This window comes from Amblyomma mixtum, chromosome 2 (assembly GCF_055824585.1).
Source record: "Amblyomma mixtum isolate Tamu chromosome 2, ASM5582458v1, whole genome shotgun sequence".
NCBI lineage: Eukaryota > Metazoa > Arthropoda > Arachnida > Ixodida > Ixodidae > Amblyomma > Amblyomma mixtum.
The window spans coordinates 171,713,441-171,729,797 of record NC_143013.1 but is presented as its reverse complement, the minus strand read 5'-3'; the positions used below and the strand labels follow the sequence as shown (position 1 = coordinate 171,729,797).

The 16,357-nt window shown below is 46.9% G+C and overlaps 1 protein-coding gene across 1 annotated transcript in view; it reads right to left on the bottom strand.

Annotated features, from left to right (window-relative positions):
* The window catches only part of LOC149361615 (uncharacterized), a 207,665-nt gene extending 203,868 nt beyond the window's left edge, over positions 1-3,797 (bottom strand). The window contains exon 1 of the mRNA XM_089572735.1: positions 3,524-3,797. The gene's annotated coding sequence lies outside the window, so the exon portion shown is untranslated. The remainder of the gene's footprint in view (positions 1-3,523) is intronic.
* Positions 3,798-16,357: the final 12,560 nt, after the last annotated feature.

The window sequence follows — 16,357 nt, the reverse complement described above, 5'->3', positions numbered from 1 at the left end:
GCCGCACGGCTGGAGAGACATTCCTCCCCATAGGAGAGACGCCCACTGAAGCGGCTCTTCCAAGTTGGGCGTGGGAGCGAGTTACGGCCGCACCCGACTTGTTATTCGGCGCGCGCGCCGCGCGAACCTCCTCTCCGTCTCTATCGGCCACACCGTCGGTGCCCTGTCTGTCCCCGTGGACGCCCCAGAATTACAGGCACCAAAGGCAACGCCGTGGCTCCTATCCTGGAAACGTAGTGAAATCGACCATGCGCGCGGTTTCTAATTCACATCGTTGGCGGTTGTTGGGCAACGACTCTTAACAGATGCCCTGCGGTGAATGAAGAGTTGGATGCCACTAGTTCACGCAGAGATGCAGGTTTCATGCCGAAACTGAAAATTCCCCTAACTTATGCCCAAATACCCCTACTTTAGGCACATTTGCCGTACATTGTTTGGAAATATCCCTGAATTACCCTCCAAGATAATTTAAACTACTTTATTTTCATTAATCCTTGCAGTTCGTGTAGATTAACGAAGGCCAAAGTGCAGGATTTTTTCTTTACCGCGCTGAGGGAGCGGAGGCGAGCCCGGAAAAAAATCGGCCGTCATCACCACTAAACCTATGAGTAAAACAACCAAACACTCAAATGCCTAGCGTGAAGTTGTACCTCATGAGAGACTCGGGCTATAGTGTCATCTCAACATGACTAGCGTATTTACAATCCAACTGGTCGATTCGTGCCATGGGTCGAGACTCTAAAGCTTTGGGAAGTGGGGAAAAATAAACTTGAGTTTGGAGTGCAATCAGCTAAGTCGCCCAGCGAAAGATTCGAGCCTCCAGAATGCGACTAAGGTGCCTGGCACAACGCATCTCTTTCACCCGATGCAGCGGCGCTGTGCGAAACACGTCACGGCAGACAGCTGTATTTACGCCCAGAGCAAACACGGCATATACAAGAGAGCGCGACAGAAGACGCGATACTGAGAAGCCTTTTTTATATATTTGCATTAATACCCGACAGAAGAACGCCCGCAGCATGAACGTTGCCATACGTTGTCAGTATAATTTAACAAACAACGATACCGCGAAGGGTGGGACTCGGTATTGACCACATTTTACCAGCCTTGCCACGAAATCCACTTCACTGCTCTTTCGTAATGGTGGGGCGCGTGAAACGGTACCGAATTTTCAAGTGGTAGCGGTGGGACGGAATTATGGGTCGCCCTCGGGTGGGGTGGTCCCATCTAAGTCGACTATATCTTCGAAAAAATGGGATTTGGCATGAATTTTCTCTAAAATTTCTCGTTAAATAAAGACTTCTGAAGGGGAGGGAGGCGGGGGGGGGGGGGCGTCGACCTTCCAGCCACAAATTCGCCCCTGTCAGGTAGCAACTCGTAATCTGAAGAGGAACGAAGGCTTACCGTACACAGGCATATACCGATTGAGCGGTTCTTCGACTTCCTTTTGTGCGTTTCCAGCTTGATTTGCGCGTTTACCCTGGCCTTCATCTTTACGTTCAGTCGGAAAGATTACCCCGACTTCCTTCATAGTTCGTTGAAAATTTATCAGCATCCCCTTCTACTTTAAGGCCCGATTTTAGACCGAAACTTTTCCGAAGGGAAAAATGCCCAAACGAAACACCGCCGACTTTACGCGACGCAGACGAAGTCTCGATAAAACAGATAACAGACACGGCGACCGCGCGAATCAACTGCGAGAACACACCAGGTGCTCTGGAGTGAGCGCAGGAACAGCTGCGTGCGCGTGTTCGCGCATTCGGCCGCGCGCGAGATGTCGCCCGAGATCCGAGCGCGGGGCCCAAAGCTCGGACTAAACGCATTTTTACCAGCTGACAGCCTCGGGTTCGGCGACATGGAGGAAGCTGATGGTGGGCGTGTCCTGACAGCTGCTGATTGCCCCGCCCCCTTCTACAGTGGCGTAAAGCGGCAGCGCTTGTGTGTGTCTGTGTCTTTCTTCGTGGTTCGTCCCTTGGTTGCGCAACCTACACCTTCACGGCAGCGCTCTGGCATCAGCTGTAATGCTTGGCTACGCTTGGAGATACATCGAAACATGAACGGAAAGACGGTGAACGTAATCTCAACTTATTGAAGCGTGCTCAATTCCTGCACTATCTTAGTGGAAACAACTCTGTCAGAGAAATGCAGTGTAGTCACGGGTAACCACATGATGCAGGGGCCCTAGGGATGCTCTATTCATAGTATAGGTGTAGCTCCAGTTTGACAGGAAGCACATTATCCTCAATCAGACAAGGATTATACTCCATAAGAGTCGCGAAAAAAAAAAAGCGGTTTTTTCCCCCTTCGTTCTGGATAGTTTCTGATTCAGCTTAGGAGCAGCAAAATTCGCTCTTGCTTGCACACTGACTGTCGCCTTTCAGATAGCGGCTACCTGCACATACCTCAGCGATGCCCGCTGCAGAAGGGCGTTTGCAGACAGTCCGCTGTAGGCACGTGAAAGGTCAGGATGCGATGACTGGATGTTTCGGTAATCACGCCAAGCGCAATACAATATTCCGCGTTCAACCTTGATCATCGCGCGAGCTGGAGTACAGTACGTGTCGAGGTGGAACGCGTCGTCGGTATACCACTCGCGCATCGTTACGTTGCCACATTCCGCACCACATGGGACGTCCGCTCTGCGGAAATCGCCAACGCCGATGCACAGTTTGCGTACGTGCACGACCGAAACAGCATAAAACAGCAGCAGCTCGAGCGTCAGTGATGTGTTACACGAGGCTGTTATGTTTAGGTAACCCATGCACTTTGCACACAACGGCCTCGAGTGTTTGCGCGCACTGAACGTGCTTACACCGCTCATCGAAACAGAGCGTCAGCTATGAAGAGCTTCCTCAACTGAATTAAAGGAAAAAAAAAAGTAAAAATCAACACACGCCACTGTTGAGAAAGGGACACGGCCATGAAAACACGGTTCTCGAAAAGCGGGACGGAGTGAAGTAACCAGGTGAGCGAGCTGGACTCCTTACGAAGCGTCAGGTGACCGGCAGGTAAGCGAACGTTCGCGCTGCAGCGCTCGCCGGCTTCCAGGATATTCATAAACGCAAGCCTGCCGTGAAGCACTTCGTTGCCAAGGTGCCAGGCTGACAGCAGCAATCGCAAGGTCAGATGTGCTTCGCAGACACAACGGCCACCAGCACCCCAACAACAGTCTGCAGTGTCCCACCCTAGAATGTTGCCAAATTCCAACAAAGACTAAACGAAATCAACGGATTATAATAATGGGACTTCTGGTTTGAAATTTTGCTGTGTTTGCAGCTCTCTTAAAACCGCTGTGATTTAGCGGCACACACGCCCTCGCACATGCCGACCAAAAGGAGGAACCGACACCGTGCGGCGTCGGGAAACACGTTTCGGCGCGCTGGTACACGCTCCGCAAAGCAGAAAAGACAGCGAAGAGCCTGCAGACCGGGGGCGATCCGGTGCCCTCCTTTTTCCCTCCACCCATTATTTTTTTCCTCGCCGTTGCCCCGGGCGCGGGGGATCAAAACAAACGGCCGCTCACCTGCTCCAGCTCCGAGTAGGCGTCGTCCGGCGCGCGCAGTGCACCGCGTGCGGGATTAATCCAGGGTGTATTCCTCGTCGACGCCTTGGCACGGCGCACACGAGAACTCAAAGGAGTGGCACGTCCGCGACACACGCTGGAATGTAGAACGTTGCACGCGCAAGCACGCGCCTGAAGCGAACGCGACGCGCTGCCGCTACTCGCAAGGCCGGCTGAGTTCGGCGTCTCGCCGTCTTGTGCGGTCGCACGGCTGGAGCGGCCGAGCGTGAGCGGGCCGCCGGGAGAGGAGGAAAGCGGCGGAGGGCTTCGCCGCGCGCGCAGCAGTGGCCGCTGTGCGACGCGCGACTGGGGCGCCGAAACCAGCTGCAGCGGCCAGAGAGCGAACTGACAGGACCGGAAAAAAGGTCGAAGAGGAGGCTGAAAGCTTAATATCCGGCCTTTGGCAGTCTCGCAACATACCTGCGTATCGTGTACGCTTGCACATGGTGAATGCAGGTGTAAATATCAAATGGCTTAATGGAATGATAAAAGCGGATTCCACATATAACAACACCACATACATAGACACATCGCTTACAAAGAACTTCTCCGACAATTTAGCTTTCATAGGCTTTAGGGAAAAAATAGAATTTTATATGGCTGCTATGATCTTCCGCACTCGCATACAGTAAAAATATGCTGCTATTCTAGAAGCTTTCTTTTTATTTTCGCTTATTATTTTTTCCCATCAAATAATAGGTCTAACAAAGCGCTTGATAATACATGTACTCTCGTGAGACCAGAGCTTCAGTACGCATCATGAATTTACGACTTAGGTGAGGTCACGCTAATACTGTACACGCCGTACACGCTAAGTCTATCTTGTTGGAAGTGCCTGGGCTGGACAATATTTGTGTTGCTCCACAACTTTGCCATTGGCGCCTGAACGTTTCAAGATGTATGAAAAAAGTCAGTTTATTCATCTCTACTTATTCTTGAAGTTGTATGACCAAAAAAAATTGTTCTGTAACCTTAGATAAACCCTAACAAAAGCGACGCGATTTCATTTCTGAAGAACACATAGTTTTTTTAGAATTTTGGTCCAAGTTAGCTAGGACACCCTATATACATATATATATATGCGACCTACAAGCAGGCACGTATAACAAGGGGGGGGGGGGGGGGGGGGCGAAATCAAATTCACCTCCCCTCCCGTTCTGTTTTCAGTGCTCAGCTAGCTGCTAGCAACCTCCCCCCACCCTTCCCCCCCTCCCCCCACCAGATCGAAAATTACCTTGGGTCGCTCCCGAAAAAAAAAATTCCTGGCTCCGTGCCCGCCTACAAGATATTGTATCGCCGGTCTGAACTGAAGTTTTGAGCTTTGTTTTAGTACCTAAGTACTAATGCGAATAGTACCAACTCCGCGCAAAATCGTCAGCTCCCGTATTATCTGTTCACAGCTGGCCTGGCGCGAGCGCTCCGTCCCGAGGCAGTGCCCGCTCATCGCCGTCTTCTACGCAACACAAATCCGTGCTTTCGCTCTGATTCGAATGTAGTAAACATCCCCTGTAATTTTTGATGTTACTTCAAGTACCTTCCGTAAAGAACTCCTGATAGTGACTGTTAAGAATATTTATAAAACAGGATATCTGAGCAATCTCAACTATTACAGCACCTAATCAATTCCGCCAGTATTCTCTAAAGGAATGGAAAAAAAAAACTTACAGTTCACAGTGTACACGTTTTAGACGAATCGGAAGCACTAGCGAGCACCGTGTTCGGGTGCCGAAAATTTCTCTAGCTCTTCTGGATCAATTGGAATACATATTACGTATTACAGAATAAAAAAAATCCTGTGCTCGGCTTTCTTTATCGACTCACGAAGGATTTCGTCTGCCTAAGTGAGAGTGAAAGCATTTTTTATTTTCGAACGCACAGGGCAGTGCATAAAAAAAAAAAATATTTGGATCTATAGCCGGGTTGCTATGGAAACGGTTCAGCTCGAAATAAAATTCACAAGGCAGCCATAATGACAAAAATAAATAAAGAAAAAACAAAGAGAAATAACAAAGGCTCGGAACAAAATGCTCACTTCAAGCAACAATTCAAAGCAGAAAAAATAAAAAAAAAATAAAATCATATCAAATCAAAGTTTATTTCCCATCTAGCACTACAGATGGAGGAATCGTACCACAGATGATAAGGAACAGGAAAGAAAAGTTCACAAGCGTCAACCAACTAATAAAGGAGGTGGGGTAAGGGTCCTTTCTAGTTGCTAAAAAAGAAAAATTTGCAGTAGAGGAAAAGTTATTTGCGAGCTTCACATTGATAGGCACTGTGTTCCAGACTTCTGCGCCGAAAAATTGAAATAAGTGTTTCCCATATAGGAGGTATTCACTGAGGCCGCGCTACCAGACGGCGCGAGCGTCGTCGCGGCAGGCGCGCCATGTTTGCGGTCGTTTCAGGCCAGCTCGCGCAGTGTCACGGTGCGCCGTGAGGTACCAGGCCTGAACTGTTAGTGATACGTAACATATTTGTACGTTGTTGAATACGTCAGCGACCACTTATCGCGTATTGTGCATGAAGTTTGCAGCAGAATTCTTCTGCTCCGTGATATAACCGAGCTCCCTCAACTCGGCAGCAAAGCTGGCGGGCTGCGCTGCACGCAAGAACGTACACGACTTGCAGCTTTTAATATCAGTTGATAACTGTCAGCTAGTCATGCAGGGCACATCGTGGATAAACAGCACGATTAATTACCGAAATTCCAGAACTGCCACCGCTGATATTGATAATTCAAGCGCCTAGCTGTAGTCCGCGAACTGCTGACGCTTCTCAGACGTCTTTCAGCAGAAAGGCAAAGCGTCATAGCTGCCTTATTTACCCGACAGAATGGCCAAACAAATACTGCCGTGCGCTCGCAGCACGAACGGCAGACACAGGGAAAATGTTTTGCAGTTTTGATTGTAGCTACGTAGCGCTGCTTCGTATGCACAAGACCGTTTTCGCAGCAACGCAGTGTGCAGCCATTCCGCTAGATTCAGTTGTAACACAACACTTTCAGCAGGTAGAGATGACAAGTTAAGCTACAACTAAGTGAACAGACCCTTCGAATTACTCACCTCTTCAAAAACGGCACTTCGGCCGTCGGCACCGCGGACCTCGGCACCCACAGCACGGCTCTTGGACTCACCCGCTTGTTAAGTAATTGCACCCTCTCATAGGTTTATATCCTTTAATTCCTTGGCCTGCCAGCAAACTTAAGCCGTGCACAAGGTGGGCCTCGATACCGGTGAATTCAACGCGCGGCAGCAGTCTTGTATACGTCGCACACCATTTCGGTGCCTCCGCATTCCTAGGGGGGGTCGACCTTTTCACAAAGTAGAACCTTCTGAGCGTGCCCGCTCTTTTCTGCTTCGCACAGTTCACGGAATATTCACTCAGTCAGGCGGCGGCACGGGTCGGACAGAAATTACGTGCGGCGAGACGCGAAATACACTCACATTTCACCCATCACCAGCTATTCAAACGCTGCGGCTGGCTGCAGCGGCCGCGCGCGCGACCACCAACATGGCGAATGGCGCGCCGGCCGCTAGCGCCCCTTGCGGATGACGTCATGTGAATACCTCCTATACATTGCGACAGGCAGGCAAATTGAAATTTCCATTTAACGCTACCTGGTGTTAGAGGAGCATTAGTAATAGTAATAATATTTACCAATACACACAGTGTGTAATAAAGCATGGATTCATACGACAGTATGAATCCATTCAGTACGACAGTACAGTCCTGCGGCCGTAACATTATGGAGCATGCTTAGGCGATCAGACTCTTCTCGCGCATTACTTAGCTTAAATTAGGAGGTACTTTAACCGCATGTTAGAACATGCTGCCGTTGCGCTGCCGTATGGATCCAAGAAACCACCATAAGCTCTTTACGGAATGCATGAGAAAATTTAAAAGGCGTAAGCGTGCTCCGGCCGTAATATTTGCACCTGTACATGCCAATAGTGGTCGCTCGCGCGCAGCACTAATTACAGCTGCGCCTGGACACTCGCGCTCGAGTGGAGTTATCGTGTTTACCTTTTGTAAGTTTGTAAATAATGTGCATAGCGCTAGTTTATCCTCTCTAGTTATTGCTCTTGGCTGTACTCCACCTCGCTATCTTCACCCTGTCATTCTATTGCGGTTGGCCGCAGTTTGTGTGCCCATGATATGAGGAAGCATTAGCCGCGTCCGGCATCGTCGTTTTCTTCAGTTTTCGCTTTATTTTATTTAGCAGTAAATCATTACCAGCCCCACCCTAGGACTCCATCCACGGCTCGCGATGATGTTGTTGATGCCTTGACAACAGTCATAGGCTCCTGTGGATCGCATTATTTCGAAGGACTCAACCATTTTGGATATTTAAACTGACTAGTGAATCTTAGCATCTTAGCCATATACTGGGGTTACAGCTTTCAGTTCAAATCGAAAAAAAGAATACCGCTAAGCAAACGTCGAATTCATTTCCGAAACTCGGTTTTAATCGTAAAAGGTCACTTTTCTTCAGATATACGCCCATTTTGCAGGCCTTGATAAGGTTCCAATAAACTGTAGCGCAGCAAAAGACGGGGACACAAGAGACGAGAGACGAACACCACGAGCGCTAACTTCCGACAGATTTTATTCTCCTGAAGCATGACATTTATACGCCAGAAAACAGCGCTCGTGGTGTTCGTCTCTCGTCTCTTGTGTCCCCGTCTTTTGCTGCGCTACAGTGTATTGGAACTATGTACGAACAAGCCCAAAAAGCCACGCTACTTGATAAGGTCTCGAAGCCGCAGGTTTCTGGATGAGAAACCATCTCGATGGGCCCTGAGTGATGAAAGGCAGACTGCTCTTGCTGAAGAAATATTGGTATTCAGTATGGTGGTTGCGCATAAAGCGATGGTCCTGGTATTATTGATGCTTCCTTTGACTATTATCGGAAGCTGCTTGGGGGCTGTGCGGGAATAAATGTGAGATTAGATTACAGTCACTTATTCGAAGCCTTTCCTCGACTTGACGATGAGAAGCGTGCTGTAGTGGAGGGCCCTATCACTTTGGAAGAAATTAAATCTGTCGTTTCTGACTTGCCGGCTCAGAAATCTCCTGGTCCGGATGGCATTACTATCGAGTTCTATAAAACATTTTCCACTTGCCTAGCGCCTGTCTTGATGGAGGATTTACAATGTGCGTGCGTGTGTGGTTTTTGGCGCCTTTAAATTGCAAAAATGTTGTGAAGAGTCGCTCATAACTACGCTATCGCATCATCGAATGACCTATTCCGGACAAAAAGCTTCCTTCTTTTGGTCCACTTTTTTTTTTCTGGACGGCTGTCATAAGACACTTTTGGAACCAGGAGTTTAAGATTTCTTATGTTGCTGCCCACATTCTGCTCAGCGAACACCGCTTTCAGGTTTCGAAATCTAATACCAGATTTCGTCGAGCAATGTGCTGTGCTTCGGTCGATGAATATTTAATAGACTTCCAGACGAAGTGTTCCCGGCTACTCTGTTGAGTGCATAAAAACATCCGCTAAGAACTTCTTCGTAAGACCTAAGGTTCCTTAATGTTTCACTGGTAAGTGGAAAGAGAATGACATCTTACATGTTCATTAGCTTGGATTTTTAACCTTTGTTAAACACTGTTTGGACTTACCGAAAATAATTGTATCAGCAAATTTCTAGCGCTGTTGGGCCTAGCCGCGCAAATCTTTCTAGGCTTTCACTGGCGCGCAGTGTGTTGTATTTCTATTTTCTGTTGGAAAGAAATATGATTATGAGTACTTTGCCTTCTTTCCTCTGGTTTTTATGGATTATTGAACGTGCGTTTTGCGTGATTTTATTTCTTTCATAATCTTGAGCTAATGAAACTTTCCGTACATTCAATCGTAGTGTTATTCTCCTGCATTCGATTTTAGGTTTTGCTGCATTTAATCGATTTTCTTCCCAAAAAAATTTGGCTACTATATCTTCATTTCTTGTGAACAAGTTATTGTGGAACACATATTTTTTAAATATTTTTCTCTCTTCGTGATTTCTCAAAACCAATTGTCGAATAATGTTTGTCTCTACTTGATTTCTCGATGTCGTTTCGCCGGTCTTGCAGGGCTTAGTCCCTTGAGGCATTTTCGACTTCAGGGTCTGTGCTATATGTTGTAACTTACCTGTACTTAGTATTTGCACCGTATTTCTGCCACATTTTTTTTCTCCTCCCAAAGTGCGGCGGCGCTAAGGCTCTCGCTTCTCCTGGGCACTAAATAACAAATAAACAATGACTGATTGATTATCACTATTGCACAAGCTACTATACAATTGCGCTTTTCAAAAGTATATCGAGTCGCTACTGCAGAGCGCTGCTAGCCGGTTGATTTATTTCAGGAGATGAGAGTTCGCTCGCACTCAAACAGCAGTAAAGAACCGATCTGTCTGCTGAAGTCATTCTGTGAAGACGGCAAAGACTTCGCCCGCTGCTGCGTGAATTAGTTCCACTCGTTGTACGGTGCATCAAGTGGTGGTGCAGAGTGTGCACTATGGCTTATTGTCGAACACAGCTGCACGTCAGTGATTTGTGTCCGTCGTGATATCGCTGCGGCTATCCTGAAAACTTTTTCATGAGACGTTAGATATTGTTTTAACGTCTATATTAAACGCCTAAAATTTATATCACCTTTCCTAGTGCTTGGAGAATTGCCTTTCCAGCGTCTAAGGCTGGCGCCTAGAAATCTGTTGTCGGCACGTCTATTAATTAATTATTTAATTAATTAATTAATTTTTCAATTAGAGCATCCTTTTCTCATGCTCCACATGGCTGTGTGCATCCCCCTATTACAATGCGCTTCTGTCTGGTAGCAAACCCGAGCATCTAACAGCATGCTTTTTGAATGAATGCATATTTTTGTCGCTAGATAAAAAGTTACGGAGGGCACTTAAGCTTACGTGCTGTGAGTGCGAAAGCACCCTAAGTGCATTTGACCTGAAAGCCTTTACACTACCCTATAGGCCTTCGACCTAAGTGCACCTATCGTAAAGGCCTTCACCCTGACGGCCTTTGGCCTAAGGGCCTTTACCTTCAAGTTCTTCAGCCTAAAGGTCTTTGTCATTTTCGTTAATAACGCTAATAAATAATTAGTAACGTGATTTATTATTACATTATGCCCGTTATAATTTTGTGCTGTTAATGAATACCTATTGCCTATCTAATGTGCAGGTGATGTCAGTGGGATTGTGTATGCCACTTTTTATAGACGACGCTGGATTTCGTTGCCGATGAGCCATAAAACGCTCCAACCCAAGTCTAAGCACCTGCCTTGGAAGGGCAATGGCGCGTCGCTTGACCGCCGAACCACTGCGCCAGGAATAGTACGAAGACCCCTAAGTGGTCTATGAATGTAGAGGATGGCCAATTCCGCATATACGGACATGAACCCATCATCGCTATCCAAACAACTGCCATCCTGGAACGCTGGAGCTGAACACCGGAACCGAACTGAAAACCGAACAGCTAGCGCACCTAATTCGCATTTGGCCTAGCTAGGAGAATCCACCACGAATTTACTTTATTTTTTTGCCGCAATCTAGCACGCACACAATTTTGAGCTCTTTGTGAAGTGTTCTCTTCGAGTTTTCAAACTCCCACATTGGCGAATACAGGACAGTCGTTTCAATTTCATAACTGCACTCTTCCTGTACATTAGTGTCTGAAAGCCACCCCATATACTGTGCCAGGGTGCTGTCGTACGATAAGGCTACAGGTTAGAGTTCAGCGGCAGTATTTATGCGTGTCATGGGTGCAATCAGTTTCTGCGGTGGCCAATGACAGCGTTACAAGCCTTGCCATTCTGGAGACTTCAGGCATACTTGATGACGAGTTTTTGCATCCTAACTCCCTGAAGAGAAAAATAAATAATAAACGTATGCTTTCTTAGAATGAGCCGGGCGAATTATGCTTTAAAGCTAGATAGGGACAATCAGAGGAATAGATGTGAAGCCCTACGCGAGAACTGAACCGTACAGTGCCCTTTCAGTCTAATCCTGTTTCAGGGCAGTGCCTGGTCACCGTGTCGTACACTGAGTAATTAGTTCGCAAGTTAGCTCTGGCCATTTAGAACCGTAAGAAAAACTGTTATGAGGAGTCCACCCGTGGAGATTCGGGGATTTTATGCCAATTATATTCTGTTCGGGAGCTCACAAGCACCACTGCATGAGGCACCAAATAATGTTCATTCTCTTGTGAACAGGTTATTCTCATTTTCCAGCGCAAGTAGGATCGCGGCCACACCGCAGCTATCACCGATTTACTCCTATGTGCGGCTGATTACAAGGGCAGTAGAACATAACAAAAACCCGTTGTAACATGCCGGCCACAGAATACTCACGGCTTCGTCTGAACTTCGCTCTCGTCGTGATCTTTATTCGCATGGAAGTCTTTTCGCTGAATATCATGCAGCGAGGACATGTTTTTGAAATGTATAAATATATATATGTTGCTTTTAAGGAAGGAGGATGTTTTGCGCTACCCGCGCTCCAGACGTGGCCCAGCATGTTGTGTTTTTCAGCTGCATGATCGCACGTGGCAAGGACGTTTCTGAAAGTCTGGTTGACGCCGGTGAACAGTTGCGTTATTGGCAGTGAGGTTTCCACGGAAAGCATGGGCTTTTTGCCCGCCCCATGCTTTCGAGCAAAACCGATTCGTGACTCCCTCTACATGACGTTTGTATATCTTTTGTTGAGATCCAGGAGTATAAAAATTTGGCAGTGGTTTAGCTCTGGTTAAACCTGGAGGATTGCGAAAACAGCGAGGAGCGGAAGGCATTGTGAAAATAATTGATGGGCTTAAAACGTCGAAAGCACCAGGCCCTGATGGAATTCCTGCAAAATTTCTTAAGAGCACTAAAGAAAGTTCTAGCCTATTCCTTCAAGTCATTTTCGAACAGTCATTGTCAGCGGGTTTGCTTCCGAAAGAATGGAAAATAAGCAAAGTTGTGCCGGTGTTTAAAGCAGGTAACAGATCAGATCCCTCCAATTATCGCCCAATCTCTCTTACATGCATTGCCTGCAAGCTTCTAGAGCACGTCATATATTCACATGTCGCATCACATCTCGATCAGAACAATTTCTTTTTTACTAAGCAGCATGGTTTTCGTTCCGGTTTCTCGTGTGAAACTCAGGTTTTTGAATTTACCACTGACCTCCACTTAAATATGGACTCTTCATTCCAAACTGACATTATCTTTCTAGATTTTTCTAAAGCCTTCGATCGCGTGCCCCATCTTCGCCTCATGTCTAAACTCTCTGGACTGTCCATCGATCCTCTCGTTTGATCATGGATACATTGCTTTTTAACAGGTCGCTCCCAATACACAGTAATCGACAATCATCCTTCAGGCACTACTAATGTTATCTCTGGCGTTCCCCAAGGTTCCGTTCTTGGCCCACTTCTTTTTCTAATCTTCATTAATGGCCTTCCTTCCGGTGTTTCATCCACTATTCGGCTTTTTGCGGATGATTGCATCCTTTATCGTCGCATTGTCACTAACAGGGATCAACTATCGCTCCAGAATGACTTAAACATAATAGAACGGTGGTGTTCCGACTGGTTTATGCAGCTGAATGTCTCAAAGTGCCAATTCATGCAAGTATCTCGAAAACGTTCTAACATCAGATCCGGATATTCACTCCTGTCAAACACGGTAACCCAAGTCCAATCATATCGGTATCTTGGAATCACTATCCCCAGCAAATTAACCTGGTCGGAACACATCTTATATGTAACATCTAGAGCATAAAAATCACTTGGCCTCATCCGAATATCCGTGTACCTATCCCCTCCTTCTGTTCGAAAATTTGCATACGAAACATTCACCCGTACCATACTTGATTATGCAGCGGCTATATGGAATCCTCACCAAGCATACTTAATTAACACCTTAGAAGCTATTCAAAACCGAGCAGTCCGTTTTATATCCTCAAATTACAATAGGCACAGCAGTATCACCAGGATTAAATCTTCACTTAACATCCAGCCACTAGAGCTGCGACGGAAAATCGCACGACTCTGCCTCTTTCATAAATTATATTACAATTTTCCTGATCTTTGTGAAACATTATTACTACCTCCAATCAGAACATCGCGCCGCCTGTTTAACCTCCTCAGCATTCAACGTATACATGGATCGACCTTTGCATTTAATAAATCTTTTCTTCCAACTGCAATAGAAAATTGGAACCTGCTACCCGACTACATTGTTAACGAGCGCGACGCTACTAAATTTCGACAGGCATTAATTAATCACTGTACTGAATAAAAGATATTGCCCATTTGTCTCAAACTTCACCCAGTTACACTTATTCTTTTTCTTGTTGTTGTTGTTGCCGCCTAATTCAGCCTTTCGCCCTTCATTATTGACCAACGTTGAATTGTGATGTATAGTTTTTCATTTTATTGTATTGCATTATGTTTTGTTGTATTAACGTATTATTCTCAGTTGCATTTGCTTTGTCCCCCCCCCCCCCCGCCCTTATGTAATGCCTCAACAGAGGCCTTTAAGGGCAAAATAAATGATGATGATGATGATATGAGAGAGAGAGAGAGAGAGAGAGAGAGAGAGGCGATGGGGAGCGCGCGGCAGCGGCGGCGGCCCCGGCACGCTATAGCTATGCGCCGCTACTGCGCATGCGCAACTGGCGAGCGCGGCGGCGGCACCTCGCGCAGCGACGGCGGCGGCGCGCCAGCTGTGCGCCGTCTGACGTCACTGCTCCTCGCGCATGCGCAGTATGGCCTTTCCTCCGCTCCGCGAAATGGCTCGGCGACTCGCGTAGTGTTGCTTTCGCAACAAAAAAAAGTTGGAGTGCATTTGTGAAGCACTCTCAAGTTACAGACAGGAGCTTTTAAAGTAGGCTTTGAAAAAAAAATAAAACACCCTACGGTTGTTTTTAACTATGCATTGAAAATTCTTGGAAGCAAATAGTTTTGAGTGCACATCAGGCGGTTTTGCACGTAGGTTTGGCGACCTGGTGGACAAAGAATCACAGAATTCGCCTAGTGCTTATAGCACCTTTGGCGGACGAAACATAGCCGTTTTGGTTTGCTGTTCAATGCGACGGTTCGAGGTTCGAACCTTGGGCAGCTTGCCAGCTCAGGCCGGATATACAAGTACGAGCACTGGCCACTGACCGCTATACTTAGTTCGCGACAACCTCCCGCAAATGATCTACGCTGTTCCGACAGCTGATTTCTTTAGCAAAAATTGTGAGGACACTGTGGCAACTAAAGTGTTGAGAGGCGAAAGCCAAGGACGCTATATGCCGTGACGACTTCTGGTGGACGTGACATCACACCGTTCCCGTGGCTATATCGACGACCGCGCTATTTCAACGCAATTTCGACATTCTTGCCTATAATTAATTAACTAATTAATCTACGGTAATCAATATTGGCCTCTAGGTTCATTTTTTCCTCCTTTATTTGAAGCAACCATTTTTTTCTTCCATCTTTTTTAGTTCCCGAGTTAAACGCGTGTGGCACGCTTTGTTATAACGGACGACAGTATGAGCCATTAAAGGCTTTCGCCTCGAAGCTGTGGCGCCACTCCAGCAGCCTGCGACGCAGGCCTCTACCGACTCCTGACGGCACGACTCGCATCTGTCGCTGCTTGATCAGTGTGCGCGTGCCTGTTGATTTTGTCCTTTGCAGCTTTGTGTGTGCCGACGTCTTGTCGAGTGCGTAGGTGCGAGGCGGTGTCCTTGTCCAAGGCCCCTGGAACGACACGGGCTCACGATTACTGCCGCAACTCCTTAATGTTTCGTAATATTTTCCAATTAGCTGTGCTCTAAATTTGGCGCCAGAAAGCGACGCGAGAAAGTGACAGCGCATTGTAAAAGAGACACTTAACGCTAATAACTAAGCAGTATCACCCTCTGGACGCAATGACAGTAATACGAGGTATTTAATTGTTTGGTCACAACTGTGACCCAAAATAGCATCCAACGATGTATGTTCTTCGACCAAGACATCACCTCAGGTACGATTTTAACGTCAATGGTTCCCAAGTAGTATGTAAACTCTGTGACCATGCGATATGCTATTTCTTGTCGTCTACACCGATATCTGCTTTTCAGTACTCATGCCAAGTGAATTTAGGATACACCAGAAATATGAGTGTTAGCAATAAATTTAGATTGGAAGTAAGGTGTATGGTGCTCGCTGGCTAAGAGGAAACGACTGGGCCGGTTGGTGGCTCAGGACAAGCTGAGACTAGATATCAAAGCGAAGAGGCCAAAGGATGAAGTACTAGTAGGCACCGCGAACGCTGGACTTTACTAAACTTTACTGCACGAGAAAGACGCTTCTACACCTCCGGGTTGGTTTCCCTGCGCATTGTGATGGCGCATATGGAACTGCCTATCGTGTAGGAGGTTTCGCTCGTGAAATAAAGTTTAGTTGAAGTCCTGCAGCGAGCGTTCGCGGTGTCTACTCGTTATTCGTCCCTTTCCAATTCGCCATAGCACCACGTCTCATTGTGTTCGGTGTTCGACTCTCTCTTGGTCATTAGCGTGCAGTCCATACTAACTAGACCATTGAAGAATAAGAGGCATCAACGAAGACCGCAGGATATCCCCCAAGGCGCTCCTGTCCGAAATGGTTTTTCAACAGAGAATCGATCATTGACAAATACTCCTGCTAACATCTATTGGTCGAAATTATATGGCTTTCAAATAACAAATATATCCGATAAACTCACGTACAGCCTTTTTCAAAAAACACACGGTACAAGGGGTTTTTGTTTCTGGACATTGCAGCAGGGTTCGTTTTGCATCGTCAGCGAGACTA